Consider the following 15,777-nt stretch of genomic DNA (forward strand, 5'->3'; position numbering starts at 1 on the left):
TGCACTACCTCACTTTATTCTTTATACTGTGCATTTTCTTTTTTACTAATATTGATTTAAAAATGCTGACCTATTTCAGCCATGTGCGTTTGACATGAGTTACTCCTGCCCCCAGCCTCTTAAAGGGAGATCACCTCTCACAACTTTACATGCAAAGTGTGCATGTTGACAACTTGGGGTGACGTAAGGTTCTTTTTTATGACCTAGATGCCAGAGGTGATAAACATCCAATCTGTGCCCTCGGTGTTTCTGTTTCTCCTGTAAAGGGGACGGCCCCTATGCAAATGCGGATGAGTGCACTCTGCCCCAGAGGGACCCGCAGCTCTCGGCAAAGACAGCATGAAGGGAGGCACTTCTTTCCAGTACCCGCATCACTGTGCATTATGTGGCAAAAAAGTCAAACTACCCCGCTGGTGCTCACACCCATCATCTGCCCTGATTCCGCCATTGCAGACAGTTAGAAGTGGACTTTTTTTCCACTGGCCTAGCAAAGAACTGTTGCACTGTGAATTAATTTTAAAAGTAAAAACACTCAGACTTAATATTAATTTTAAAAGTAAAAACACTCATACTCAAATCCAGGATTTAACTTTTATCCTAAGAAGGCATTATTATTATTTAGTTATAAAGTTATCTTTATGCATTTGTTAAGTACCAATTTATTGCTCAAATTACTGTTTGAAATCTCGTTGATATTAATACAAGGACAAATCAAATTGATAGACACCTGTGGGTTTCAGTTTTACCAAATTGTGGGACATAGGGGAGGAAACCCATGAGAAGGTGTTATTATCCCTCTAGGCCTTTCTTGATGAGTAATTTGTGCTGTGTAATACGAGTTGTTTTATGGCCTGTGTATCTAGAGGACTGTTTCGCCTGGGGAAAATTGGAGACAGCATTGTGTAATGCAGTGTTTGACCTTGTTGTTATTATTTTGCTACAGTATCTTAAATGCTTATTGATGTCTGTGAAAAATGAAAGCAGCAATTCTATGTTTGTTGATATGTGGAAATGTTTATGGGTTCAGTTAAGTTTTGTACATGCTTATAGACGTTGAGTTCTACTACATGCTGATTTTTGTGACTGTCTCTCTATACTTTATGCCGTTTTTGTGTAGCAAACCATGTTCATTTCTTCACATCTTGGTGTGGCACATTCTTGCCACACTTCTATCCTAGATTGTGAGTGTTTCCAAGAGGTGTAGGCGTCTCTGTAATAGGGGGTGTCAACCAAAGTGGTATGTATTACTGCATCATCCACCTTGAATTTATTCCTGTATACCCAGGCCCATTGGAATTATGCGACTGGGGAGAACTAAATTATGTGGCAGGGTTATCTAAATTATGTGGCAACAAAATGCAAATGAAATTATTTTGAGCTATTGACATTGTAAATGGCAATGCCTTTAAAAAAAATTAAAAGGCATTGTTATTTACAATACCAAAAGTAACACCTATTGCATTGCATAGCGCGGTGTCCGTGAAGACGGCGCCACACTTATTAAAGTAAAAAAAAAGTGTGTGTTGGGGGACAGAGAGCATTGGCATAGCCAATAGGTCTTGCTTTTGGGACCTCATAAGTTTTTAGTTATGCAAGACAATATCCTTAGTGCAACAACATCAACTGTTGCATGGCTAAACACTTATAAGGTCTAAGAGACGAGACCTATTGGCTATGCCAATGCTTGTTATTCTTTCATTTGTTGTGTGCATATGTTTTTTTCCAATTCATTACTCCAAGATAGGCTTCTGCTTTCTTGGAATTGATTGCATGCTGATGTATGTGCGCATATGTGTCATCACATTTCAATTGCTTGTTTTGTCAATGCTGTTATGCATCGGTAAACAGCAAAGCTAATAGGTCGGATAATGCTGTTGAAAGGCGAGACATTTTGGCTTTGCCATTGCTTGTTTAATAAGTTGCGCATTGACAACAAACAATGAACACAGAAGATTGTCCCTTTTCTCTTTCGATTGCCTCGAACGTCTCGTCTCCTAGCAACAAGACAAGCGTCTATAGTCAGCGGCATGGTGCTCCGTCGTCATCGCTGGGCGACTGACTGTTCCCTTGGAGCCAAGTATTATAACAGATCCACCTCTGGTTGTGTACTCCGGGACAGCGGGACGAGGTAAGAGAAGCAGGCGGGCTTACTTGGGGCTGTGTAAACGTATCGTTTGCTACCTCTTGTATGTTGTTTGCTCCTGATACTTGCACTAATGTCACTATTGCCTCATGGACCGTAACGTTTGATTTTGTAACATGTCACTTGTAATTTTTCTCCTTATGTATCATTTCTGCTCCTATTGTGAAGCGCTCTGACACCTTCGGGTAAAGTCCGCGCTATATAAAAACGCATTAAATAAATAAATAAATCGAGAGTTGCAGAGCAGTGCGTAAGGAATGGAGGTTTAGGGGACAGTGTTTGGAGGAAAGGCTGAATGGACAGCTACGGGTGGGCATTGAAAAGACAGAGAAGAAAAGGTTCACTGATATATGTTGTGGCAGGGACTGACGCTTTAGTGGTGGGAGGGCTTGCAGCGTAGTGATAGGTGGCGGTGCAGATAGATTAGTCAATGGGGAGACAGGACAGTGATGTTCGTATAAGGAGGCGAGGAAATTATAGGAGGGTCAGCGGATAGGGCACGGATGAAGGGTGAACTGGCCGAATAGTGTTGAGCAGGAGGGCTGTGTTAATTCGTAGTAAAGTGAGAAAGCGAGGGATGATGGTAGGCTAAGCTGATGATAGGAGGGAGCCGGCTGGCAAGACAGTGGTGTGAAAAGGCAGACGTCGCAGTGATGGAATAGGGGACAGACAGGTCAGTAAATTGGGGTGAAGATTGTCACGCCAGTGATGGGATGGAAACCATGGCAGGGCAATAATGTGTAAAGAGTGCAGGCAGGGTAGTGATGAGAGAGAGGAACTTTCGAAGGTATGAGGAGACGACCGATACGGCAGGCATGATGGTGATGGCTCAATTAATTTGGAAGGAAAGTGACTACCGCCTTTGTTGTAACTTTAGAATAAAGTGTCAAACCTATGGCATCTTACATACTGTTTCTCTATGAATAAATCAGGCCTGTAGCATTTATCGTTGATGGGTCAACAAGTGGTGGCTGGTAATTTTGACAAGGAGGGTAGGCTGTGGGCGGGCCACACCCACACATATACACTCGCTCACACCCATGCATTCAGAAATGCGCACAAACACCCTTTCACAACATGCGGCTAACAGCGATGCCACAACCTTGTGACAAGGGAAAGGGCTTCGAGGCACTTTTGCCAGGCTGATGTGGTCACGCCCACAGGGTTGTGTAATCCTCAGCCTGGCAAAGTTCAGCTCAGGCAGGCAGGGGTCCTGCAAATTTAGCGCATGTTCAGCTTCAGGCTGCCTGACCTGAACAAGAAGAGTGTTAGGCTGACTTTTGCTCAGCCTGACAGAAACTCCTCCTCTCCAGAAAAAGGTGAGGGGGTGTGACCCATATGGATAGGCCCGACTGTTTGTCACTGTGACTAACTCAAGCCTACTGCATTGCTCTTAAACTTCCTTACAATGGCAACCGTCAACGATACCATTAAGAAATTACAAATGTGTACACAAATAGTCAACAAAACAATACACAACTCCTTCCAAGAGGGTTCAACAAGGACTATCAAAGTGCATATTTATACCCACAGCATGTGAGAGGTGGTGGCCAACACCAAAAACCCTTGCCTACTACAGTAATCTGTCAAACCCCATGTACACCAAACATCTATACAGGCTCTACTACAGTGAGATAACAATCCACCCCAAAATGCCTTTTGGCTTTAACAAATGCTTCTCACAATAAATATAACTTACCTAATGTCCTGGTCATAACTTTTCATAATAAAAAGATTAGTTCGATAGCATTGATTATTGGCTTACTTATCCCTATAACCAACTCATTCTGCTATATTGAGCATAAGAGTTCACAAGGTAAAAATGGCAATACAAACAGTATTTTTCAGTGCAAGCACACAACTTCTTTCCCATGAAATGCTGTTCTCAAGCAAATAAATGCATGACTGGAGGCAAAGCCTCTCTCTCAATAGTGCTTTTTAAACCTCTTTTTCTGTTTATTCACCCAAGGACATGCGAGAGCTGCACTGTTAAGACAGACATAAAAAGCTCTTTTGCCTATGGTAAAATATAATTTTTTTTCACTACTTTAAATGGTGTCCACCAGCTTAGATCGTTATGTTTAAAAAACAAAGTAATACAAAAAAACAGCTGTGATCCTGTAATGCCACAGGACAGGCACACATGTGTATGGTTACACATGCATGCTTCATTATGTATGTGCATGCTTAAGGAGTGAAGCAGCTATCAACAGAGTTGTTACTTTGAGACACTCATGCACACATTTGCATCATCGCCTTTTTTCTTTTCTTTTTGTTTTGCTGATGCTGCATCACATAGGGAAAAACATTGGCAAAGCCAGTAGGTTAAAAAGGTAAGACCTATTGGCTTTCCCAATGCTTGTTATAAAGTCTCTCAAGTGCCCAAAGTTGATATCCTTCCTTGATTGTTTGAGAGAACTTGTTGTGTACTCTCTCAATGCAGCATTATTCAAAATATAATTAGTGTCATCCATTTGAGTTTTTCCAGCCCCATGTGGATGGGCCTTACTGAGATGCCTAGTTCGAGGAAGAGTTCCAATTATGTTTTAGTTGTTTGAAGTATGGTTAGCCAAATTAACTTTAAAATATATGGATTCATTTAATCTGTATGTTCATGTGGGTCAGAGTATCATTTTCTTTGCTCCTCATTGTCATGTTTCAAAGTCATAAATTCTATTTACACAACCGTCTTCAAAAAAATGACTGGCAGCATACAACGTCTCTGATAAATGTACTGTACCAGTATTTTCAAAGTGAATGTTGACTATTACATGTCGTAGTTCCTGGAGGCCTATACAGTAATAAGTACCGAAGCACGCATTAGTAGTGCATACAGTGATTCTAAATCATGGCAAGTAGAAACTATAAAGTAGAAAAAACAAGTGTAATCCATAGTATTTTCTTCTTCTTTATGTGTAGTTTTTATTTTTAATGTACATCACACATCTTGATACACATAGCACAAAAAGAGGCAACCGACATGTGTTTCGTGCTTTGGACTTTTTCAAGGCTGCAAATAATATATACATATCGATAAGCACATACAGGACAACAATATATGTTATATGTGAACAATGGTAGGTGGACAACACAGTCCAGAGTGAGACCAAGGCAACCTGGTTTATTGATAGGTTACAAAAAAAGGTCAGAGGGAGTGTGTGTTAAAAAAAAAAGCAAGACATATAGCAGGAGGACCAGTAATGTGAAACTATAGGAAGAGAACCTGTGATATAAATCATATACAATAACAATATACATAAATAAAATACACGTCTCGAACTATAGCCCTTGCATGCAAGGATCAAAGAGAGACTCCAATTCTTTTCTCATAATTAGCAAAAAGAAAGATGTGCTGCATAACATCTCATGCCAATAGTGCTTAGTGAGTAAGAGAGAGCACCACAACCCGTGTTATGAACAAGACCGCTGAGTAAGTGTAACAAATCAAGAAAGAGTTTCCTAGACTGTCTTCTCCAAGAAGGAAAAGACCTGACCGTGTTGAAAAAAAGCTGTTGTTTGTTGAGTGTGCTGGATCCAGCTACTTTTGTGCTTGTGCAAGCAGTCTTAATGTAAGAAGAGTGTGTTCTATAATAATACATAGAAAATGGAACGTATGCGTTACAAAATTGGAAACACTCATAAAAAGAACAAAAATAGTCTACTGCTGGCTAGTAAAACCATAAAGTGTTGCACTGGGTTCATTGGGCAAGTCTAAGTACTACTCAGAGACATTTGCATGATGTGAATACAGTACGCAACCTAATAAAGTGAAAGAACCCGTAAAACAAACATCCTAGTCAAAAATATATGTATTTGAAAATATAATCTTTAAAATAAAAATTTTATTCTAGTTGTGTTGATGTGAAATACCTCCCGGGCGTAAGGGTACTCTCATTATGTAAACCATGCATAGCATGAAGTACCTGCACAGACGATGAGTCGTACATGAGAATTGCTAGTCCCAAATCCAGGAAAGTCATAAAGCGAACACCTAAGAAAACGTAATTGGCGAGTGGCCCCCAAAGTTCGATGCTAAGACACATCCAAATTAGTAATAGTCAGAGAGGCCATGATAAGCCTAAAAAGTAAACAGAAAAGAAAAAGGTTTTCAAACAGCGATATGAAAGGCCAACCTAAAAATGTATTAAAAGGTGGGAAGGCGGGAAGGCGTACTCCTACTTGCATTGAGTTCAGCATCTGGCATAGTATCTCGAAGACGAAAAGCGGGATAAGCCGCGTATACAAAATACCAGAATTATGCGTGCACGGGTCAAAATAAAAGTGAAATAGGACTTGAAAGGGAAAATGTTGGAGTCAGAGAACCAGCTTGAGCGCCATGTTTGTAGTCGTAAAATCTCAAAACTAAAGCGGAGAGTAGATTCCTGCAGTAGAGTGTAACATGCAGAAAGAGTAGTTTGGGCATGAAGTGCGCAGTGGGGAAGAAAGAGGAAAAAAGAGGGTAGTGGTGTTAAAGAATCACATTATGTATTGCAAAGTATAGAAAGTAAACATGTATATAATGAAGTATGAGAAGGTATATCACCAAGGATGTTGGCAAAACTTTTTCAGTGGCATAAAGGGGTTGAATTTGGCACGCCAAAATACCATTGTAACACTCAGTTACAATATAATATTTGTAAATGGAATTCTCAACAAAGGCATTAAAAACAGGAAGGCGAACATCACAAATATGTAAAGCCATCTGGTACATAGTTAAGCGCTAATATTCTTTACAGAAGCAAGAAATGGGACATGAATATTATTGCCAATCCCGAGAGTTGCGACAATATGGATGAGGGAATCAGTACATATGTTGTTCAAAACATCACATTGGGGACACACTAACCCATAGTACTGTTGAAATTGTTCCAACATACGGACATTACCATTATGCTAAACATCATACATATCAATATAAAAAGTGTTAATCGGTCATTTCATCAAAATATTATGGCGATCTCTATCCACATTAAGGCCCATGTTAACTGCTTGAAGTTGGATAATCCAACGGCTTTCAAGCTGTCTAAGAGTCAGGGTCTCGTTGCCACCTCTGGTCATCGGCCTGAGTGTGTCCAGACCATGGAGGGCAATTTTGAGATTTTCATTTTGACCATGCAGACTATTGTAGTGTGTAGCAAAAGGATAGTCTCGATTATTATTTTTGATAGCATGCACATGTTCCTGGATACGTTCCTTGAGGGGTCTATTTGTGCTACCAACATAGATGAGACCACACTCACATATGATGACTAAACCACAATCTTAGTATTACGATTCATGAACTTAATGATTTTGTATGTTTTGTTTGTGTTGTATTAGAACTCAAGAATCTTGTCTTTAGCAAACCGACACATATTACAATGGCCACATTTATGGAAGCCAGTGGGAAATCTGGGCAGCCATGTGTCTGGGGTCGAGGGAGTAAGGTAACTATGACAAAGAGTTTGTCGGACCGTTCTACCCCTACTGTGAATCATATTGGGCTTGGTAGTAATCAATTTCTTAAGTGTATTGTCCATCAGTAGAATGTGCCGGTGTTTGTACATGGCTTTAAACAATTCTGGACTAAGTACACTGTAGGGTGTGATCAGTGCAGGTTTCTTGTTACGCTGGCTACCCCATCTATGTTTGGCTGCCTGGGTAATGAGCAAATCTGTCCGTGAAGAATTGCATTGCATTACATGCAGTCTGTTTTCTAAACAGTTTGGATCGTATTTGTTTCCCATCTATATAAAGAGTATTGTCCAGTTAATTCACACTTTTAGTACAGTGGTGGTAGGTAAAATGAATGTCAAAACGGTTACTGTTAGGAAACTGTATGAAATTGCTAAGTGTTTTAACATCCCCGGACCAGAATAGTAAGACATCGTCTACATAGCGAGCCCATAATACGTTGTGTTCAGTAAATTCAGGAGGACATAGGGTCCAAATATGTGTACCTTCATAGAAGCCCATATACAAGGAGGCAAACAAGGGTGAAAATGTTGCCCTCTTTGCCATGCCTTGTGTTTGCCTGTTAAATATATTAACAGAAACATAATCAACTTTAATGAAAATAAATGCTAGACCTCCTGTATGTCTATGCTGAAGAAAATCTGCCCATAGGGAATTAGATAGGATACAGTAAGAATTCGTTTTAGTCCCTTGTCTAGAAAAAATACTTTTTTACTAGAGACCTCTCACCCACCAGGGCTGCCCCTACATGGCATGCTTCATCATTGGGGCTCCTCTCAATCCTCTACGGATTGAGGCGGGCTGCGACTTGTGAATTACGTAGGAGGACTTTATATTGTAAACTATGTGTAGTGCAGTGGAAAGGGATAGAACATTTAAAAATACCTAGTTGGTATAGTTAAAAATCAGGGGTCGTTTACTGAGAAGAAACCTGAACTTAATGAGTCTCGTTGTCTCAGTAATGTGTTTATGTTAAAATGTTTTGTGCTGTTCCCCTAATAGCTCTTCATCAGGACTCCACGGGGTCCAGCCCCGTGTGTACCACTCCTAGTGAATCCTGTAATAAGGACACAAACCATGCACACCTAATGTATACATACGGTTCTAGTGATTAATCCGTGTATGTAATTAGAAAGCAAAAAGATATATTAAAAACAGTGTACTGTCAGCCGTGCTGGCAGATTGCATTAGCATAATTGTGCATGCAACTTTCAAAATATCGCACCTGTATATTGTGGGTGCTCATATGGTCTATACTATGTGCTCAAATAGTGTGTCATGAACATGCCACACACTGTACTGGGTGACACCACTCGTAAAATAGCACTCGTGAAACAGGACGCCACGTGACAACGTACAACATAGAAAAGATAATCCATGTGACGTACTTCTGTAGATGCTATATTATTGCATCATTGGCAAAGCCAGGGGTAGAGGGGCTTGTAGTCAGGGAGGGGGAATAAAGGTCTATATAAATCATGTACTCTTGTTGCTGCTTAACAGGTGGGTAGCGTACTCCATCTGTAGGAAAAAATAAGCCCCCGCCTCTTACTTCGTCAAAGCCGCCTCTGGTACAGTAACCTACTTCTCTCCCTGCAGACCGCATACTAACTGGGGCATGAGCTATTTCCATTTATAAAGCCCTTTCCTAACCATGCGGCGGGAAAAAAACCCTGCCATTCTGCTTCGTAGTACTAGACCTCTTGGTTAGTTCAAAATGGCCGCCGTTGCCAGAGTAGTTGCAGCGCCATGTTAGGAGAATTCCCATTCTGAAACACATTAAGTTACTGGAAATGTATGAGGAAAGGAGTTGATATTAAAATGTTTCACGTAATGCAGAATGGAATCAAGCGTTATGCATACAAAAACATTGGGAATTACACAGGTATAGTATTTCACAGTTTCCCTGCCCAGAAAACAAGTCCTACTCGGGGGTGGTTAGATGTAATGGCTACTACCTAAGTGTGATATTACTTCAAGCAGGCTACTCGCTTATAATGTAGAGCGGATGCTTCCCATGTATGATAGTTTTATTCTTACTATTGCATGCATGTACCCGTGGACACAGCAGTCAGTATTTTACAATACATATTTCAAACTAATGGCTGCTTGGTAGGTTCTTTTCAACCGCTGAGATGTCCAATTATCGGACAGATGTTATCTGAAGGATCGCTCAATGATTCATTCCCGGTGAATAGTAACGCACTCTTATCACGCTCAGATGTATCATTGTTAATTGTTAGACGCGTATATTAGAATCTCTCAATTATACATTCCCGGTGTTATCCCGTATTACTAATCATGTGTAAGCAGGAAGTCATTGTTTTAAAGTGTGTAGTTTTTATAACACAATATTTTGGTGTGGGACTCCTTCATAGTTATTGTTAGATGGTTCTCGAACTATTATGTCCTTGTGAGATCGTGTACTCTAAAAAAACAGCCTCTGCTGAACTTTAACACAAAGAGGAGAATAGGTAGGAGAGGGAACACCACCCCGGAAAACACCCTCTCAAGTGACTTATATTCTTACGATAAAGCCCTGGAATGGTCGGTGCAGAAACCAATATGTATCAAATGTTGTTATGTGATGGGACGATAAATGTGAAGGGTTCTACCCTTTATAACATGGAGGTCCTCCATCACCTGACTGGTAACATGCTTCATTATAGGGCTCCTCCTCACGTTGATATAGATCTTTATTAATGTGAGCTACACTCTTTTATAAATTTAGGGAAGCTCTTGAGGTATGATTCGTAGAGGAAATTTAGATTTGAAGAAGGATAAAACATGTTGACCTCTTTGGGGTGTGAAATAACATATCCCCTTCATTAGGACCCGCCTACGACAGCTCATGCACTGTCACATGCAGGATATTTTTTTCGCTTACATTAGACTTAGCAGCCGTCCACTGTTAACAATTGTTTGGCTTAATGCTCAGTCTCATTTCCTTGCTTTTCTTAAGTCAGCATGTGCCTGCTTCCGTTTCTCTTTGTGTGATTATCTGCCCCCTCAGAGCATGGCCCAAGTACTTGTGACCTTCCACTGCCCATGCTTTGGGAGCTACTTTTTTCTTTTAGTTGAAGCCCTCCATAAGAGTGCATGTGTTTACAGGTCTACTCCATGCGCATCTACTCAGTCCTGCTCTGTGTTGTTACTTGCCCCTTTCACACCTCTCTGCGTTGTTGGTTGCACCCCCACCCTCCTGTCCCTCTCTGTGTTGTTGCTTTTCCTTTCTGTGTTTTTGCTTGCCCCCTTCCACCTTCTTGTTCCTCTTCATATTGCCGCTTGCCCCTCTCGTCCCTCTCTTTGTTGTTTCTTGCCCCCTCTTCCCCTACTGTAATGCCTCATGCTTTTGCTTGTCCCATTTTAAGTCCCTTAATGCCCCATGTTGTTGCTTGCCCCCTCTTTCCCTACTGTCCTGGCTCATGTTGTTGCTTGACCCCTCTTACCCTGCTGTCCTGCTCCATGTTTTTTCGTGCCTTCGCCTTTCCTCCTGTCCCACTCTGTGTTGCTGCTTCTCCCATCCTGCTGCTGTCTGTGAGGTGCTTGCCTCCTCCCACCCTCCTGTCCCTCTCCATATTGTTTCTTGCTTCCCTATGCTTCGTCCTCTCTCTGTGTTGTTGCTTGCCCCTCCCACATGCTTCGTCATGTTGTTTGCCACGTCCTATCTTTCTCCATCCCATTGCTTGCCCCCTCCCCCACTATATTGTGTTGTGGCTTAAAGCCCGAGCCTCCTACCCCATCCCTTAGTTGTTGCTTGCTCCCTCCTACTCTGCCACGGAGAGACAGAATTTTAATAAACACATGATGTCATGGTTAATGCCAGACCTAATTAGTGGCCCAGTTATTAAATAAAGTCTCTAAAGTGCACTCATGTCCTTGCATTAGGTGCAGATCTACAGCTTTCGTGAATTCACAAGACTTTATAGAAGTAAGCCAAGAAATAGTACTCCTAGAAAATATTTGTGAACAGCATTTTAGCATGAGCAATTATGCAGGTGTAGATTTGCTCATGCGAAAATCTGAGTGTTTGCAAGTTCACTTTCCCTCCAACCACTTTTTTCCCCAACCCTGCAAGAACGTTTAGGTCTGCCATTGTCAGGAGTAAATTTCCAACCTTTCTCAGTATGGGAAAAGATTAGAGAAGAGTTGGTAAAAACCCTTAAAACATGCAAGTTAGTAGGTGTGCACAGACTCAAAAGGGCATTCCGGCCCTGGAACTGATGCTTCTCTTCAGCGCCAGTATGTAGATCTGCGGAAATTTGACAGCATAAGGGAATTGCTAGTATTCAACCCTACTATGGAAGGAGCCCTGGCATAGTCAGAGAGACTATTTCGGAGCTCTCATGTAATGAGATTGCTGCCATAATTTGTCAACGCATTACATGGCACAAAAGGGACAAGTGGATTTTGTTACAGGACAAGTAGATTTATAAAGCAACCTGCCCCATGGACAAGTAGATATTTTATTAAATTCCACACCCCTGGCCACCCCATCCCCTGTTGTTGCTTACCCCTTCTACGCTCTCGTCCCTTCAGAAAAAGCAAGCACCAGCAAAGATAAAGTCAGTAGGTCTTGACAACACTCCTAGTGGCTTCGTTAATGTTTCTTTCTATGATGTACATCAGCATGGCTGCTATGCAGTATGGCTAAAAGTTTAATAAGCAAAGCTCTATGACGTGGCCAGTGCTGGCCTTCTCAGATCGCTTTTTTAATGCCGTAGGGAAAGGAAGGAAGCGTCTACACCCTCTGCACTGCACGAAGTTCCTCCTTCCAAGATGCCTTCTGCATTCCCTCCAACCAGCAACTAAAAAAAGCGCTATGATTAAACCATCACTTTTTTATTTTTAACTTTCAGCTACTGCTGTGCAACGTGGCTAAAAACATTGACAAAGCCAATAGATTCCGTAGGCAGGACCTATTGGCGGTGTCTTTGCCAGTGCTTGTTTTTGTATTCCTGTTCTTTGGGTACATAGAATAAAGGATTATACATTTCACCAATACTCTGCACACCCTATGTTCCTTTGCGAGCACTGCGCTCTGCTGAACACCATTTGCTGTGTGTCTCACATGTCCGTCGGTGTAGAGCTGGGGGTCGCTCCTTCAAAGCCCAGGCCCCTGAACTATGGAACTCTATCCCACTGGCTGCTCGCAGCACCCACGACCACTGGGCTTTCAGGAAATTGATTAAAACTTGGCTTTTCTCCTCCATCTAGCCCTACCCCCTCTGCCCATCTGTCGGCTAGTGCTGGGACGCCCTGTTGCTGGGGCAGCCATGCGCTTTATAAATACCCATAACATAACATAACAATAGGCTATTTTAGTACACCTTCAGTTACATCGCTCATGTTCATAATAGGAAGCATCTTTAGACATCACAGAGCTTCCTATACTAATCACACCCGGTCATACCAGAAAGCACATCAAAACATCTTTGAATGCCTCTTCGAGTCATACCTCAATTTATAGAATTGTTTCCCACATTTATATATACCTAAATCAATGTGAGAGGAGGACCCTATGCTGAAGCATGTCACCCATCGTTTGGTAAGGTTTACTGTCATATAAAGGGTAGAATCTTCAAATTTAAATAACCATTACAGGTTGACATTTGATTCATATTGGTCTTTGCACAGATCATTCCAAGGCTTACTAGTAATGGTACTCATATTTCAAACATAAACACATTATGCCTCCACAAGGACAGAAACGAAAATACATTTCTCACAAGTTTCTCAAACTTAACTTTTAAAAGACATAGTTTATCTTACTTTCAGTTCCTCTGAATTGATTCCTATTTCTCTCTTCTAATCATTCTAATTGTATTACCTATGTCACTATGGGCAAATCCCTAGGCTATATTTTATTGCTGCCTCACCTTTAAATCTCCTTTTAGAAACCTGATGTCAAACTTGTACATGCAGATACAGTTTCAAAACCTTCTTTCCCACCGGAGGCTTTGGCAATGTGTTTTGTTCACTTGTTACCTTTCAGCTAGATGGTTTAAAGAAACCACTGCTAGGCCTCCCAGCTTCTTCTGTCTTTCTCCTTAAAGATATCCTTCACTCCATGATCAGCCCAGTTTCTGGGACTGCTACTTCATTAACATCAACCCTGTTGTTTTTCAGTTGCACTATTGTCCCCTACACCCATGCATCTGTATCAAAATCTGATGCATGTTCCTTCAGGGTGCTTCTCCTGGGCCACCCTTAACATATGGCAACAAACAAAAGTTTTCAGGTCGCTCTTGATGTGCTAGAAGTCGTCAGTGTATCATTTTGAAATTATTAGGTTTCATAAAGCTAAGCTGTCTGTCAAAGCCTTCTTTTCTCCAAATCCACCAGTCGGGAGCTCCCACTTCCAGAAATCAGTTTACCTCATACCCTTCTCCTTCCTGTTTCAACAAAAGCTTAAAACCTTATTTTTCAAATTGGCCTTGTGACTCTCAGTTAAGATCCCTTCTTTCAGCTGTGCCTCGGCCCTACTGGACAAAATCCAATCAAATGTTTACCATTACTTGTGAAACTTAACATGGAACTCTTCTCCAAGTCAAATTTGTCTGCAGTTTGGCTGCAAGAGGCAATCAATTGGGTAGTAGGGTGCAATAGGCAAGTGCTGTTTTAAATTAAAACCCACGGAGCCAATACTTTAAGCAACATTCTGTAGTTAGCAATTGACAGAATGGGTAGCTGCAATCACAGCAGCATCCTCAGAGTATTTGGATAAATCCTTAGCAAACCTGTACCTTGGAAGCCTTTGGGCTCTGCTACTTTCACACAACGCTATTAAAAAAACAGTTAAATCGGCAATGGCCAAAGTCTTTTCCCTAAAGGACAAAGAGGAGCTAGCAAAAAGAGGACACCCCTGGGTGGTCATCAACCATTACCTGGAGCTAAAGTGAGCGTTGTACTTAGCCTGCACACACCCGCTTCACCTGGAACTAAAGCTGCTGTAGTGTCGTCTGCGATGCCCACCCACACTAGTAAAAAACTTGCATGGCTGTAATCTGGCGAGAGAGGTTGCAGTTTATTCAGTTCAAACAAAGAAAATCTCCTGCACCTCCCCTGCACATGCCCTGAGATGACTGTGGAGAGGAGGCGCCTCCTTAAGCCTTCACTAAACATAAAGGGATCCGCAATGCAGGCAGGCTGTCATATCCTGTCTAGAGCCCGTCGACCCTACACTGAACTGTCGCTTTATGAAGTTTTGAAACAAATTTGAACTAGAATTAACCAAAGAAGTAATTGAGACTATCGAGGTACCGTGAAAACGATCATTAATCGTTAATATTAACATCAAAAGCTAGAGTCAATCTGTCAGTTCTTGGACTCTCTTAAAATCACGACAAATTGGACCAGGCTGCTGTCGGGGGACAGATATTCATATAAAAACCTGTGCTATACCGGTCCTTCGGAACCTCCTGAAAGAGACGGGTGCATGTACCCAACTGGCTGTGCATCTTTATGATTCCATCGGACAGCTTGTTAAAACTTTTACCGTGGACATTTGCACTTTAAATCAGGTCCTTAGGAGGCCCCCAGACAAGTCATGTTTTTGACAACATCTAGACAGCTTTCTCACACTTTAAAGCAGCTAATTTGCACATTTGTACTTTAAAAACTCCTCTGGTCCCCTTGGACCTCCTGCAAAAATCGTGATACCTGGACCAGGTTGCTAGCCAGGGAACAGACACCAATATCAAAATCATGGGCTACCCTGGCACCCTTCGACAAAGCTGCGTGCATGAACAAAGGATGGCTGTGTGCCTTTTGTAACTTTAAGAAACAGCTCATGAAAACTTTTTACCCCCACACTTGCACTTCAAACAAGGGTTTTGGGAGACGCCTAGTCCAGTCACGTGTTTGATAGCCTCCAGACAGCTCTTAAGCACTTGCATATTTTAACACAGCCTCCAACTCTTTTGAAGCCCAAACCCACCAGACAGCATAAACCTATGATGTTTCCCCACCACTGCTTTGTCTATGAATTTTAATTTCTGTTTTGTCTTTGAATTTTAATTATTGTTTTTCTCTATTGTAAGATTTTAATTAATCAATACAAATAAAGTTTACTTACTAGTGTACAAGTACAACGTTTAGGAATTCACAAATATTCCCAGTAGCAGGGCTAGAAAGTTGCTTCTGCTTTCAAGGCGTACTGGGAATGTTATTGCCAGTGT

General features: G+C 41.5%; 1 protein-coding gene across 3 annotated transcripts in view; it reads left to right on the plus strand.

Annotated features, from left to right (window-relative positions):
* The first annotated feature begins 1,998 nt into the window (after positions 1-1,998).
* The window catches only part of IFT88 (intraflagellar transport 88), a 537,246-nt gene continuing 523,467 nt past the window's right edge, over positions 1,999-15,777 (plus strand). For all 3 annotated transcript variants that reach the window (XM_085621562.1, XM_085621564.1, XM_085621563.1), the window contains exon 1: positions 1,999-2,128. The gene's annotated coding sequence lies outside the window, so the exon portion shown is untranslated. The remainder of the gene's footprint in view (positions 2,129-15,777) is intronic.

Source organism: Triturus cristatus, chromosome 8 (genome assembly GCF_964204655.1).
Source record: "Triturus cristatus chromosome 8, aTriCri1.1, whole genome shotgun sequence".
Classification (NCBI taxonomy): domain Eukaryota; kingdom Metazoa; phylum Chordata; class Amphibia; order Caudata; family Salamandridae; genus Triturus; species Triturus cristatus.